The sequence below is a fragment of the Stegodyphus dumicola genome, chromosome 4 (genome assembly GCF_044657685.1).
Source record: "Stegodyphus dumicola isolate Sdum_Otavi_A_Nest chromosome 4, ASM4465768v1".
Taxonomy (NCBI): domain Eukaryota; kingdom Metazoa; phylum Arthropoda; class Arachnida; order Araneae; family Eresidae; genus Stegodyphus; species Stegodyphus dumicola.
The window spans coordinates 67,149,302-67,164,943 of record NC_140771.1 but is presented as its reverse complement, the minus strand read 5'-3'; the positions used below and the strand labels follow the sequence as shown (position 1 = coordinate 67,164,943).

Sequence of the window (15,642 nt, the reverse complement as noted above, 5' to 3'; positions counted from 1 at the left end):
ACACAAGGAAATAAAAAAATCAATGATACTGTAAGAAGGAGTAATAAATCGCAAAAATAAATTAATAGTTAAACCTTTTAAATTCATCTTTTAAACACCATCATCTATAGCTTCTCTCGAATTCATCAGCTGATCTAATTCTTTACAGCTTAAAATGGTGAGTGTCGGCATCTTTACCCCGCGGCATCCTTGTAAATCTTTGCTTTGTCGATTAGTGGTTGACTTGTTTAAATGTGCCAGTACCTCTATGACGGGGCACCATTAGACAACGGTCCTTTGTACATAAAATTAGACTAAAAAATTTGCGAACTAAAAAATGAGCTCCCAAACAGTCTTGGTTTGTTTTTATTAGCAGCCGACCTATTTTCTTTACGCAAGGATTAACTGAAAAATCTGCAGAACCAGAGCTGCTGATAGACATTTTGCGCAAAGTGGCAATGCACCGCCATACTTGTGTGTAAGATGCAAGATAAAGATACGTATATATTTTACATAGAATTTGTTTAAATTAAAATAAAAAACGAATTTACTGTACTCCAATGTACCTATACCACCAATGTACCTATGTATGAAACTTTTTATTAATTGTATACTGAAGCATATATATGCACACGCCCTTGTTTGGCCACGTCAATACCACATATTCTTCATTAATATATTTCCGATGCAGCCCTTTCAGGAAGTCGCCAGGGTTGTGTTGTTCTAAATAGGTGCGGATACCGGACGACACCCGATTTGTCATATTAAGCCGTCCGGGTGTCCGGGCCCTGCATTCACCTGTCACCTGTCACCTGTACTTTAAGTCTACACTGCAAGGAAAGAGCTACACTGCAAAGGAAGGTCACAAATTACGCCTGAGTACATTAAATGCATGCTAACGATACCTCATTTACAACAAAAGGTTTCCTTGATTATGAAGAAACTTTTTGCATATAAAAGAGAAGACATATGTCAAGATGCTATCGCATCTGTATAAATACCTCTTATTCTACAACTTGCAAAAATAATGCAAGATTTCAGAAATATTGCAAGTGTCTGAAACAGGCTAAATATGGTATAAATAGTTTTTATAAAATAGTTACATTAAGAATTTGGACTGTATTAGTGTAATAATTAAATCATTAATTAAAAATAATGTAAATAATATACGACTCTATTAGATATATTAGTGTAAATGTAAGTATTATGTGATTTTCTAATGTATATTTTCTGTATTTATGATACATTAATTTACAAAAATAATAATGTAAGACTTCAGTGCTGATGCATTTGTGTGTAACAAGTTAAAAAAAATGAAAGGAAGTGTATTAATAAGAGAATTCGCCTTAGTAATTCAACTAAGTATGATAAAATGAACAAAAAAAAAAAAAAAAAAAAATCTTCAATTAGCTCCTTAAAATGATGTTTATTTTAATTCGATGTAACTAGATATACTAATGTAAATATATTGTTTGTATGAAGTACAATGTACAATGAAAGTTTGTATGTATGTTCGAAGTAATTATGTTATTTCAATCTGCCATAATCCAACTTTTGTTAATTTCTTTGCAATAATTATATACTATGTCTTTGTAATTGTATATTCAATACGTAAGTCTAATATTAATGTAAAATTACTATGTAAATGTCTTGGTAGGCTAGCATCCGATGCGGGCCAACTAATAAGCCCAGCGGGGTACAGTAGTGCGGCGGAGCAACACCTGTAAAAGTCACTGACGAAGTTCTGGTGCTCCGTCCACTTTTCCCTGTCCCTGTCCCTGTACTTTAAGTCTCTCTTAAATGCTATATATACTTTAAATCATTCAAAAATGACATACTTCATTTAAATATTTAAAACCATAATTTAAATAAAGCAGTTCGTACAGTTATTATGTGTAGCATTTATTCAGCAATAAAGTTTCTCCTTGCCTTTTTTTAACATTTCGTGAATACATTTTCTTTACTTCATTGCTTAAATAATTATGTTTGAACATTTTGGTATTTTAAATTTCGAAATTTTTATATCTGAAAATTATGACAAAATAAAATCATAATCAATTAAATCTTAATATCAGTACTAGTATCTTGTAAACTAATTCTTCATTTGCAAGCATCTTCAAATGCTATGCTTTTGTCGATCATACTAAATCCACGCGTCTTTAGCTCGCCTTTGCCATAAAGAAATATTTTTAGAAAACGGCATAGATTTCCCTAAGGCTATCGAGGAAGTATTTCCCTTAGCCGATTCTTCAGAAAAATTCGGAGCTGAATCTTGATGGGAATTCAAAGAATACACTTTCCTGAATGGCATATATTTGAAGGGCTACGTAAAACATCGAAGCGTATATTGAATATATTTAAAAGCGAATACCACTAGTAAAATACTCCTTGGAATTTATGAAAGCACAGCGAATATAAAATGGGAGATACATGATAAGTGAATGGATAAATGGAGAAATACATGTCAGATAAAATTCCTAAGCTACAATATTTATTCTTTTATAATTTTACGTTTTCTTTCCAAATATTTTTCATTTTAAGATTCGAAAACAGCATTTTAAAATTTTGAAAATATTCCGCCTATTTACATTCCAGAAACCACTTTTTATCAAAATCATTTTCTAGATAATTATACTTTTATATAAATTAAAAATAATACATATATACACTGTAAACAAAAGCCCTTAACCGACTTTTATTTCCGCTACTATTGGGTACTTTCAACCTTCACCCTGTCCTTATATCTATATTTGATAAGATTTCGTACCTGTTATACGATATAAAATGCAAAATATTTCAATTTAATACAATCAAAATCCACCGAGGTATTTAATTTCAAAATTTGCTGGGTTTGGTTCATTGTGAATTTGCATTGAGGTGGTCGGTTTTTAAATATATAAGAAAACTTTGAGGCTGATTTTTTTCCGGTATTCAATGACATTCCTTTGAGATTTACTAGTGACTTTATTTATAATTTTGTTACATTTCGTAAACGAAAAGAATTTCACACAAGTAATTTAAGTCTCTTAAGCCTTAAATATAGTAAGTCTCTTAAGTAATAGTAAGTCTCTTAAGCCTTAAAATATGTTGGTAATAGTCTCATAAAGTTTTATTACCTTTGAACTATAACTTGGTTACCTCTAATATTCATTAAAGTACAAATAGTTTCATTTTTAGTTATTGCAAGTAATATTACGAATTGGCTTGTGAGTCAACACTGAAGAACACAATTTCCAGAAGATTCTGCTAATGCGTTCTCTGTTTTGTTAAAAATAATTATGTTCATTAATATTTTTCACCATAATTTGGATAGTAATGCTCGTTACGTATTTTCTTAACATCAAAATCATTTTAAATGATATTTTATTTTTTCGATTAAAAAATCTCATTCAGTTTCAAATATATATATCAAATTCAAATATGTCTGTATATCAAATTCAGTATATCATCTCAATATATCAGTATATCAAATTCAAATATCTCAGTCACATTTTACAAAACTAGAGTTAAACTTCCTGTTTATTCTTTATTAACTCTTTCGCATCGAGAGACGACCAAATATGTTTTCAACAAACATCGAAAACGCCTGTGTTTACGAATTTGTCTTGGAATAGTTTTCCTTTCCCCCTGCGGTTTCATCCATTGTGTGCAGTTTCACCTTAGGGCCGGATTGCACCTGCGAACGTCAATAGCTTTCCGTATTTCTCCTTTATTTGCTTCAAAAGAATGATTGACATGTCTTTTAACAACTCGCGAAACCAATGAGCCATACACTAACGTGGAGGGGAAAGAACTAGGTAGAAAATAAACGAGGCGTTGGGGCGGTTTGTCGTTGCTTGAATGAACGGGCGTTGCGGGCGACTTCGATGCGAAAGAGTTAAGAATGAATTTTTATAATTTATTAAGAATGAATGAAGAATGAAAATTTTCTTAAGTTTAGGCACTGGAGGAGCGTGTAAAAAGTTAGATTTTTGTAATTTTTACAAAATTGAGTTCTTTAAATATAAAAATTCCGTTTCCACATTTCGTTAATGAAAAAAGAAACGGAAGAACATTTTAAAATGATATAATTGAAGTTTTATTTAAAACATTTACACAGAATCTTTCTTTTAGGTCTCTAGATATCTTTTCAACGTTTAATAGGTTTGGATTTCAGGTGTCCATTGAGAAGAGCAGGCAATGCTTATTGAGAGGGGCGGCGAATGCCCCAGGGGACAGAAAGTCATTGAATGCTTCATTTTCTAAAGTAAAATTAATATTTTAAACTAATGTTAGCACAGCCTCAGTTTTTCTATAGCCAATCAAAAGTTAACGCAATTCGTAGAAGGCCTATAAACTATTGATTAAATTTTTAAACGAAGGTAAGAATGAATAAATCCCGATTTCATGGAAAGCAAGAAGTAAGAGGGGAACATACTTTCCATAGCAACCAAAAGCACTTCAAAAACACCAAGATGATCCTACTTTTTGCCAACCAACGGTATGAGGTTTTCCGTTCAACTTCTTTAAAGTTACGAAAATTTAAATTTATGATGTTCTCAAATTACTGAAGAACGAAAACTCCCTTTTCAGAACGAAGAATGTTTTGAAGTGAAGTACGGAAAATCAAAGTATGTAATTGTAAGAAATCGAATATAATGCATGGTAATGAAGCCAAAACGTTTAGAATCATTAGGTTATTTCGAAGCAGGAAACACGAAAAATGAGCAACGCCTTCACCGGGACACAAACCACGGACCCTGGAGTACGCGCCGAGTGTGCTGACCACTACACCCCGAAGTCATGCTAAAATGGCGGGAAAAATACCTTATAACCTTTCTAATTAAGTATAAAATTTGGTACAAAATAAAAAAAATACTTTGTAATTCTGTTTACTTACCACAAACCTTCTGGCGTCGTTTATTGTACTCATTAAGCTCTGTAGTCAGGGGGGCTCAGTACTGAAGAGAAAGTATCACGAAATGGGTTGCTTGTTGAAATTCAAAAATTCAGCATAATGGGTGATTAGATGTCAAGTAGTTTTTTTCTCCAGTTCTTGGCTACTTCGGAAGACCTGCATTCTTGGATCGGGTTGAGATCAGCAAAGTTCTTATTTATTCGAGTTTCTAAAATGTAGTTATTTGTAGTGTTTTCTCCTTTCGTCTTAAAACGAGGAGATCCAAAAGGATACGACTCCACAGTTGTCTTAATTTAAAAGCGAGGGTACATAACATTTAATTTAATTTAATTACCTAATATCGGAACTTCGCCTCTTTCCGCTACCTATATGCATTACATAGATTGAAAAATTTAAAAACCGAAGAGAATTATTGAAATTATTTGTATATTGTGACGTTATAAACTGACACCATAACTCTCGCTATTTTTAGATTGTCTTTGGTTTCGAAGACCAACTCCTGAATTAATTCCTTCAAAATATGCTGAAGTATAGAGGGGGAAAAAACTGCAGAAAAATGTAGAGCTACAGGAAAATTCTTCAAATCTACAGAAAAATTTAGATGCTTCATACTCATTCTCAAACAATTTGTTAAATGAAAGTGACTGACTGCCACAGGACTTGAAAAACAGAAATCCAGCCTCAGCTCTTCTACGACATTGAATTATTTAGACTTCGGAAAAACACTCGACGTGTATCTGCGTATGAAGAATGAAGCTTTGGTGGAGGTCTTCTTAGGTAAAACTGGCTTGTATTAGCTTTACATATATAGAAAAGCAAGACGTCTCCGATGCAGCCAAACCATTTTTCCACGATTGTGGACCAAGGACAAACTACCGGTCTTCAACGAATTTGCCGCTCGGAAGATGATGGCTTTAAGCTCTTCCATAGAACCAGCATAAAATTATGCAGTCCTTCATTTTGAAAATTTATGAACACAGTTTTCGGATTGCATTCGTTTATTCTTTCCGAGGACTTGAACTACGTTTATTAGCCTCCTGTTTAAAGTATAGCAATTTCGTAAACGAAATTGTAATATCTGAAATGCTGAGTTTATTTTAATATAGGAATTGCTCAAAATTGGGTTAACTGAAAAAAAAAAAAAAAAAAAAAAAAAAAAAAACGTTGACAAATATTTGGCGGAAAATATAGTATGATTTAACATCTAAATACGAAACAATAAAAAATACCCTAGCGGTTGCTCAGAATAATTGAACCGGCATTTTAAATGAGTTTTAAAACTCATCTCTCAGAACTCCTCTGTTAGCAGTTTGCATGGTGCATGTCTTTGTTTCGAAAAATATTTTATTGTTTACTGTAATATATTCACACTGTGACGCTCAAAAGCAGACAGCTTAATCCAAATAGTTGAAAAAGTTAGACGTTTTCAATTTAAATTCTTCTAAATTTAGTGAATAAAATAACGCATTATTCTTGGCGAACAGAACGTATTTGAACGAACTATTATTAGCAAACGGCACAGCAGAAGCTATTGTTTCTTTCAGATTCGTTTCAAAAACATAGTTTATATTTTGAAATGAAACCTAAGAAGTTAATCTTAAAAGAATATTTCGCCAAAACATTTGAAGATTCTGCGTGCTGCTATCATCAGAACTTCATTTAAACATGTCGTAAATATAAGTTTGCATTAATATACCTAAGAATGCAATAAATATACTTTATTAACTACGGCTTAGTTGATGGTTCTTAAACAAAATATTCTTAGTGGTTCTTAAACAAGACATTCCTATCTATTTGCAAAGTATTTAATTCTGCAAGATATTATTTTATATATACGAAATATTTTATGAAATATCTTATTGACAATTGCTAATGTTAAATGAAGTACACTTTACACAAAAAATGGGATTGTTCAATATCTCCCGTTCTACTAGATCGATTGTCGAAATTTAACTTTAATTTTCCATGTCTCGAAAGCGCGACTTAGGATATATATTAGATTTATATATAGCATTGTTCTAGCATAGGTATTTTGCAACAAAATCGAACTTTTCAGAAATAACACCATTTTCCCCATAATTTGATTCTACAACTGAATTATGCCTAGATTAAATTTTGTAATTCTCAGTGTGAAATTTATAAAGAAATTTAAAAAATCTATCTCCGCTCACTTTTTTCAGTTTTCGACAACAATAGTTCACTTGGCGAACTTCTTAATCTATAGCAACCTGTTTTCCTTTCCATTATTTCATTGCACGCGAGCAGAAAAAATGTCATCTTTCATATTTTCAAATACTGTTAACAAAGTGTTTAAACCATTTTTGGCATTATTATCGCTATAACAAATATGCCAAATTTCATAACGCGCCAATATATCAATTCACAGATATCTTAGAAAATTCTGAAAAAAAAATTTAAAAAAAAAAAAAAAAAAAAAAAAAAACCTCTAATTTTTTATAGGTACGCTTAGAAATACATCTACTTAAGACGATGGTAAAAATTTTATAGGTTATAATGCAAAATTGTTTTCGAAAAATTTATAAAACATATTTAAAAATATAAATTTAAAAAATAAATCATAAAAAATGGGTGAATTGTATTTGGAATAAGCCTAAATTTCAAAATGTGGAGAAAAGAATTAAAAACTTTTGAGATCTAATTTTTTGAAAACTACTCGTGCGATTTTTACAAAACTTGTCACTTTGGCGTCATTTGAGTCGCAGAATTGAAATGTGGAAAAAATTGGTATGCTATTTCAGAAAAAGCCCGATATTGTGTCAAAATACCTATGTTAAAACAATACTATAATTCTTTTGAAACAATTTTGTTAGTAAATATAATATATATCCTTAGTGGCGCTTTCGAGACATGGAAACGCAAGTTAAATTTCGATAATCGGTCCAGTAGAACGGGAGATATAGAACTGTCTCCCACTTCTTTTCTTTTGAAGCAAGGTGTACCTGTATGTATTTAAATAGGTTGCTCGCAATATGAAAAAAAAAGGTACATCTAAGACCCAATTTGAATACACATAGCCCCCTCCCCCGAACATATGCACCCGTATTTTAAAATACGATTTTTTTATTTCTTTCATATTTTGTTGCGAATTTAACGAACTTTTGGGTAATAAATTCAGCCATTTAAAATTGAGCGGTGGCAACACTCTTCGAAGTAAAACATTTTATCTCCAGAGAGCTAGATTGCTGCCATTCGAAAAATTGTAAGAAATATATCTTTCAATTTAAATAAGAAACTAGCTTATGCAAATAATGTATTGACACTGCCTGATATAAAATACTTTCATATTTCACGTACCAGTATGTTGCTATTCATTTAAGCCTACGATGTTTAACTTAATTATTTATTCTGTCTGTCACAAACTAAGCGATTTAAAAATAATAAACACAGTTGTTAAAAACATTTTTTTTATTTTTTTAAACTGAATGATTTAAAAATAATTACATTATAAATCGTGAGGTATCTAATTAGAAATATTAAATACTTAATCTAGAATTTAGAAGAGAAAAGAAAATGCTACTTATAGAGCAAATTTTTTAAATATAATATCAACTTTTATATTAAAAAAACAGAATATAAATTAGCATTTGTAACTGGGCCATTTTAAACCTGCTCGGCAAGTAACTGCTATGGATTACGTCATAATACCCAATCCATTTAATAGAAAATTTTATAAATATATAACAATGACCATAGAAATTCATGAAGATAAGCAAAAATTGTTGAGAAACATATCCATTCATTTTTACAGCAATTGGATACTTTTCTTATGCAATTTCTAACTTTTTTTCCTAGAGCTATTCTCCTTACGTAAATAATTACCCTCTGTAAAATAAAATTCGCGGGAATAAAAAGGTCTCATATTTTGTATTTTAAGTCTTGACAGCTTAACACATTTAGCAGACTTACTTTTACGATCTGAGGGTAAAACTAACGTTTTTATCTTTTTTTTTTAAGACAACAGCAAATTTATTACCTTAATAAAACATTCGTAGCAATATCATACATTTTTTCCTGTTTTATGCCCTAAATTTTACCTTGTATGTACACATTACATTTATATATATATATATATATATATATATATGAATAAACGGCATGTTTTCTCTTGCAAAGCACCAGAGCTCGTGTCATTAATCATCGCGAGGAGAGGATGTCATAACTTTTCAAAAAATTTAGATGATGTGATGGAAATTAAATCCGTAATTTGCACGTTAAAGGCTAATTGTTACTGAGTTTTCAAAATATGACTCAGGAGATCATTTATTAATGTACTGCTGTTATGTTTATGAATGCATTTTATTTTAACAAACTTTCTCGTCTAGTTTATAATGGTTCTTGTTAATCGCGTATGAATGCATATGCTCGTCTGATTTTTAAATTAAACTGTAACTAATAATTTACTTTGTTTAAGTAATAATCTGATAGTAAGGAGCATGGAACTTTACCAATTATACACATATTTGTGTTCGTGGTATCCGCTAGTATGATTTTTTTTTAGTAAGTAAACTTTTAATTACTATCTTGTATTATAGCTTAATCTACTTATGTTATACACATTATCGAAGTAGAATATTAGTATACGAGGGGTTTTCATTGAATTTTAATATTAACACATTTGTATAAAATAACTGTGGAGAATTACTTTTTCCGTTTTTAAATATTTCCCGTCAACTTCAACGCATTTCAAGAATCCGTTAACACGTTAATTGCCAACTATGATAACACGTACCAAGAGTATACTATATTTGTTTGCCCGATTTATATTGCTAACTACGAATGTTTTTGCAGCAAATAAGTACTCTTTCTCTTTTTATATCTTTGTTCCAATATACGTCCAACCCAAAATCGTATTCATGAAGTTCTAGCAAATTTACGTGTGTAACGAATTGGAAAGCTTTCCATAACCCTTTGAGAATTAAGATAGCCAAAATCTTGCAATTCAAACTCACCCGATACTGTCGCACTACCAATCTGTACAATTGAAATTAAGTATAGGAACTCGATGTGAAATCCTGTGTGTATTCATAGATTATAAGAAATCCTTAAACCATTGAGTTCTTACTCTAACTTGATGGTCATTAATATCAGTGTTCAGAGATTAATTACTTCTTATAATAATTCTCTTGTTTCAAATTTTATTTACCATATTAATAGACTAAAATGTAAATCTATTTTTGTTAAAAGTACGTGTAAACCCTCAATGTGCTATTTGTGCTAGAGCAACAAGTAATTTTTATTTCTACCACTCTTTGAGATAGTATGTTACACTGTACATTAAAAAAAAACTACATTTCTTCATTTCTGGGCCTTTTTAACAGATTAAGCTAAAATGCTGATAATTCCTCATTCGTACTTGTACATACGATGAAAAATATACGTTATTTTTAAATTATTTTATTTAGTAAAGCAATAACATACTATTGTGTAAGAAATGCTTCATTGTTGCATTACTTGGTGTTCGAAATGCCTTATTTGCATAACTAGTAAAGGATTTTTCTCCTCTTTTACCTGCTTTTCGTGCTTTCGCGGCGAAATTAGATTTGCATGCTGGTGCAATCGACATATCTGGAGTTCGAGCTCCGGAGAGGACATGGCTGAATTTGTTTCGGAATACACCTAATGATTATACAAGTGAAGCCTGAACTAAAATTTTGTGGACAATAGTTCGTCATCACATTATATCCGTGTGGTGACGAAGTGGGCCATGCAAAAGCCATGCGATTAGGTGTGCGAAGTGGGCCATGCGACTGGGTCCTCGTCTTCCCAGTCTTTCAAGTGCGGAAGAATATAAGGAATTTTCCTCCTTTCTCAACGCGTACTTTCGAGGTGTATTTGTAAGCAGTTCAAGATGAAATCGGGAAGTCAGAATCCCAGAGATGGCATTCTTGAGATTCTTAACAGCTGCTCCATCCCTTGGGCTTGCCTACACTGGCTTAATATTATACTATAATAGTAGCTTCTCTGGGGGGGGAAGCGAACCACCTAGTTCTTAAAGGATAACCTGTGCCTGCTCTCCCCTTTGTATTCTCCGTGCGCCTGAGGTTTGGGTGAGGCTCAGGGTTGCCGGTTTTGCTTCGGGGCTTAAGACAGATTTCAGTTTTAAAAACGCTGCATTCCTGGATTGATGTACTGGGTCTGTAGCAAGTCAGTATTTTATCAGTCTCTTTGAGGTGACTTTTGACTATCTCCGGAATCTCCAACCTAATACGAAGGATAGGACATTAGTCCATGTAAGTGACTTTTAGCAGACGGAACTGAACTTTATTCGAAATAAACTTAATGACACTGCAAATTTATTAGTTAAATTTAATACTGTTACAGTGATTTGCATGTCTTTTCCATTTATAAGTCGTTTCATCTTGGTTACGATTCATTCATATTTATTTAATCGTAAAATACTTCTTTTGTACATCACATAACTTGGGTTACACGTCGCATTTGCTTGACATATTGACTTACTGCATAGCTTTTACACTTTGCATTATTTATCGAGAAATGGTGGCAGTAGAAGGAAATAAAGGCTGAGACATCACAGTCTGTTGCAGGAGTTTTAAATCACTCCATGAGTAGGTGGGATACTTGGAAGGAAAAACAAATATGTTCTTGTTTCTTTTGAAAAGGACGCTTGGTTAAGTAAATTAGTAGATGAAGTAGAATTAAGTGATACAAACTGTCCCGAAAGAGATAGGCACTCCCGTTAAAACATAAAATTCAAATCTCAGAAAAATTTTATGAGAATACCGGTTTGACGGAAGTTGCGTTAGCAAAGAAACTAGATATCCCTACGACAACACCAAAAACGGTTTTTTTATGATAAGACAAAAATTGAAGAAAAATTTGTTGACAGCCTTCAAAGAAATTACATATTCAATATATAAGTTTCCGAAGGTCGAAACCATTTTGCTAAACTTTGTCATGCAGTTTCGTGCGTGTAACATTCCAGTAAATGGAATATTAAACGCACGACATGTTAATCGAGAAATCCAAAGAAATAACACTTCGGCTAATGTTAAGGAAGCTTGCTTTTCAACTGGATGGCTGTATAAATTTAAACTGCGGCATAAAGTCTCATGTTATGTAAGAAATGAAGAAAAGCGTTCCTGCTGAGTCGGTTAAAAACTGGTTCAATAATTTATCCTCTAAAACAGTTGGATACGTTGTAAGGATCTTAAGTTTTACTAACGTTTATTTTATTTTAAATCTTTACTATCACTTCTTATTTTCTACTTCCGGCCAGAATTATAAGCGTGAAGGTTTTTATGCAAAGTTTGTCTGGCGAACGCCAAGTATTTAAGTGTGGCCTTTTTGCCAAGCGAAAGAGAGGAAGCAGTGAGTTCGAAGCAGGCCGCTTACCTTAGAAGTTACGCAGTTGCTATTTGCCTTCCAGGCAGAGGTTTTAATCCTCTTAATAAATTAAACGTATTGTAGTGTTCACAGTCTCTGTGCTACATACGCTTCCTGTTATTATAAGGCCAATCTTCCACGTGTGTTATTCTAAAGTTAAATTAGAGTTTAGTTTTATTTTTTATACATTTTACGTTAGACCCCGAGTGGAGGGTCATTGTATTCCGAAGTACGGAAGTCATTGTATATAAAGAAAAATAAAGGGTTTTGTATACCCTTCGTTTGTATCCTGTCTACTTACTACAATTAGTGAACATAGCTTTAGTAAGCTCTCTGTTCCTAGTCAGGTCATTGTATGTTTCCGAAGAAGGTTAGAAGAAACATTGAACCTGATAGTGGCGCCCGACGAAGAAGAATAACCATGGCCGAGTTTCAAGAAGAACCTGTGCTGCCTGCAGAAACGGCTCAGAATCCAGAAATGCCAGCTGCCGCCCTGGAAGGATTTGGGTACATCGTCCAGACCATGCGCGCTTCGATGAAACCAGAAGCAACGTTTAATGGAAACTCACCGGTAACCAGTTTTTTGGAAAAATTGGATGACCACTTCATGCTCTACCCCGTGCACGAGTTTCAAAAAGTTACCTTAGCTACCAGCGCTTTGAGGGGCCAAGCGCTTAACTGGTTCAAATGTATCGGCAGAAGTCTCTTGGGTCAAGCAGGAAGTCCCACCTATACTTATGAAAATTTCAAGACTGCCCTACTAAAAGCCTTCCCTGTTGTAAGGGATCGTGCGAAATTAGAAACGGAACTTTTTAGCATATATCAAGAAAGAATCGAAAACCTGTCGAGCTTTATTTTAAGAAAAATTCACGTTTTCAAGCTCTTGTATGGAAACCGTCCGGATCCTGAAATAATTCAAGTGATTTTGCCGAGGTTACTACCCCAAGTGCAAGACTTTATTGAATTAAGAAATCCCACTACACTGGAAAAGTTATTTGAGCTAGCAATCCAGTTTGAAAGTAGAAGAACGGCGGACGTCGAAAGAAGACGCCAATATCAACAGCGAAACCAATTTGGTACGCCAAGACTACAGCAAACTCAAGCATACGGCTACGGAGAAAAAGCGAATCAGTGGGCAAGGAAACCCGAGCATTCAAAAACAGCCGGCGAACGTCGACAGTTCAATAGCAACCCAGGAAAAAAGTCTCAAGGCCAGGGGAAAAAGAAGGAAAGCACGGAAAGGAAAAATAATTTAAACTAAAACGGATTTCTGCTGACGAGAGGGTGCGGAAATCCGAAGGCCACGAAAACCCCTCTTCCTACAAGATAAATACAGTAATGGTGAAAAATTTGACTCTTCCGAAGATTGAAGTGTTGGTAAATAATATCCCGGCCACCGCACTCCTGGATACCGGCGCGCAGTGTTCCTGTGTGGCAGAAGTCTTTTTTAGAAAGTATTTTCGCAAATACCACATATATAATGCGGATAATACGACAGTATTAGCGGCGCAAGGAAAAGAATGTAAGTGCGTAGGTAAAGTACCTTTATATATCCGTATCAAGGACGAACAAGTAAAGGTGATGTTTTTTATAGTAAAGAATTTGCAAGCACATTTAATCCTAGGAATAGACTTTCTTTCAGACGCACAAGCTACACTGGATTTTAATGAAGCGTCCCTTAGGCTGACAATGAAACCAGTGCGTGTAGAAAAGGTTGAACCGCCAAGGTTAAATCTTGACCACCTGCCTAATGACGAGCAAGATAGAATCCGACAAGTGGTAAGTGAATTTGCTTCGTTATTTAGTGATATTCCAGGATTTACTCAGGTTACTAACCATAGTATTGACACCGGAGATGCATTGCCAGTTCGTCAAAACCCATACCGGTATGATAAGAATAAGGAAAAAATTATAGAATGGCATATTACCGATATGCTACGTAAAAAGATCATAACGCCCATCTCAAGTAGTTATGCTAGCCCGGTGGTTTTATGTAAGAAAAATAATGATTATCCTTTGGAGCATCCAAAAAGGTGGAGATTCGCTATTGATTACCGTAAATTAAATTCCATAACGAAATATCCGGTATATCCGTTACCGATCATAGAAGAAATTTTAAGGAACTTAAAATCAACCAAATTTATGACGACTTTAGACTTAACGAATGGTTATTTTCAAATAGGGGTCATGCCTGAGGACGTGCCTAAGACTGCCTTTATAACCAAGTCTGGCACTTATGCATTTTTGCGTATGCCGTTTGACCTTTCTGGGGCCCCAGCAACATTTCAGCGATGCATGGGCATTGTGTTAAGACCTGTTCTTGGAAAGTCCACATTTATCTATTTAGACGATATCATTATTACTAGTGATAATCTCGACCAACATATACAGGATTTAAGACAGGTGTTTTCTTTATTAAATGAGGCCGGTCTAAAAGTTAATGTCGAAAAGTGCAAATTTGCAGCCCCTGAATTAAAATATTTAGGTTACAAAATATCGCAAAAAGGGATCGAGACAGATGAATCAAAAATAATCGCTGTACAAAAGTATCCGACTCCAAACACGGCAAAGAAGCTCTCTTCTTTTCTAGGACTTTGTTCATATTATAGGTCCTTTATAAAAGATTTTGCGGCTATCGCTGAGCCATTGTTAAAATTAAAAAAGAAAAAGGCAAGATTCTCGTGGACGGCCGAAGCCAATAGTGCTTTCGAAAAATTAAAACAAGCATTAACGCAAGCCCCTGTGTTGAAATTTCCTGAAAAGGATGAAAATTTAGAAATTTCAGCGGATGCTTCGGATTATGCGGTAGGAGCGGTACTTTCGCAAAATCAGCAGCCCGTGGCATTTTTTAGCCGAACTTTAAATCAAACACAAAGAAACTATTCCGCGACCGAGAGAGAGGCACTTGCAGTTCTGTTAGCAGTGCAAAAGTTCCGAGTCTATTTTGGAAAGGCGCCGATAACAGTATATTCTGATCATGCGGCGGTAACTAGATTGTACTCAGGGAAAAATTTATCCCCAAGGTTAATAAGATGGGCACTCAAGCTGCAAGAATATAATCTGGTAATCAAGCATACCCCCGGAAAGGAAAATATCGTAGCAGATGCCCTATCATGAATTAAATTAGACGAACAGGGTAATACCGTAAAAGTTGCAATGCTTACAGCGTGTACAATAAATTCCCGAGAAACTGTAATAACCGAACTGGGTAAGGATCCTGAGTTTGGAAGTATTTATGAGTATTTGAAGGATCCTGAAAATTTTAGCCACCAAGATATTGTGGCGATAAGAAATAGGGCGGCCCATTACGAACTAATAGATGGTCTATTATTCTACACAAAAACTACGAATTCCAACAACGAATTTCGACCTGTTATCCCAGCTAGTCTTAGATTAAATAT

General features: G+C 33.7%; 1 protein-coding gene across 3 annotated transcripts in view; it reads right to left on the bottom strand.

Moving 5' to 3' along the window:
• The window catches only part of LOC118188636 (cell adhesion molecule 2-like), a 1,428,898-nt gene that overhangs the window by 622,361 nt on the left and 790,895 nt on the right, over nt 1–15,642 (bottom strand). The gene's annotated exons all lie outside the window — the stretch shown is intronic.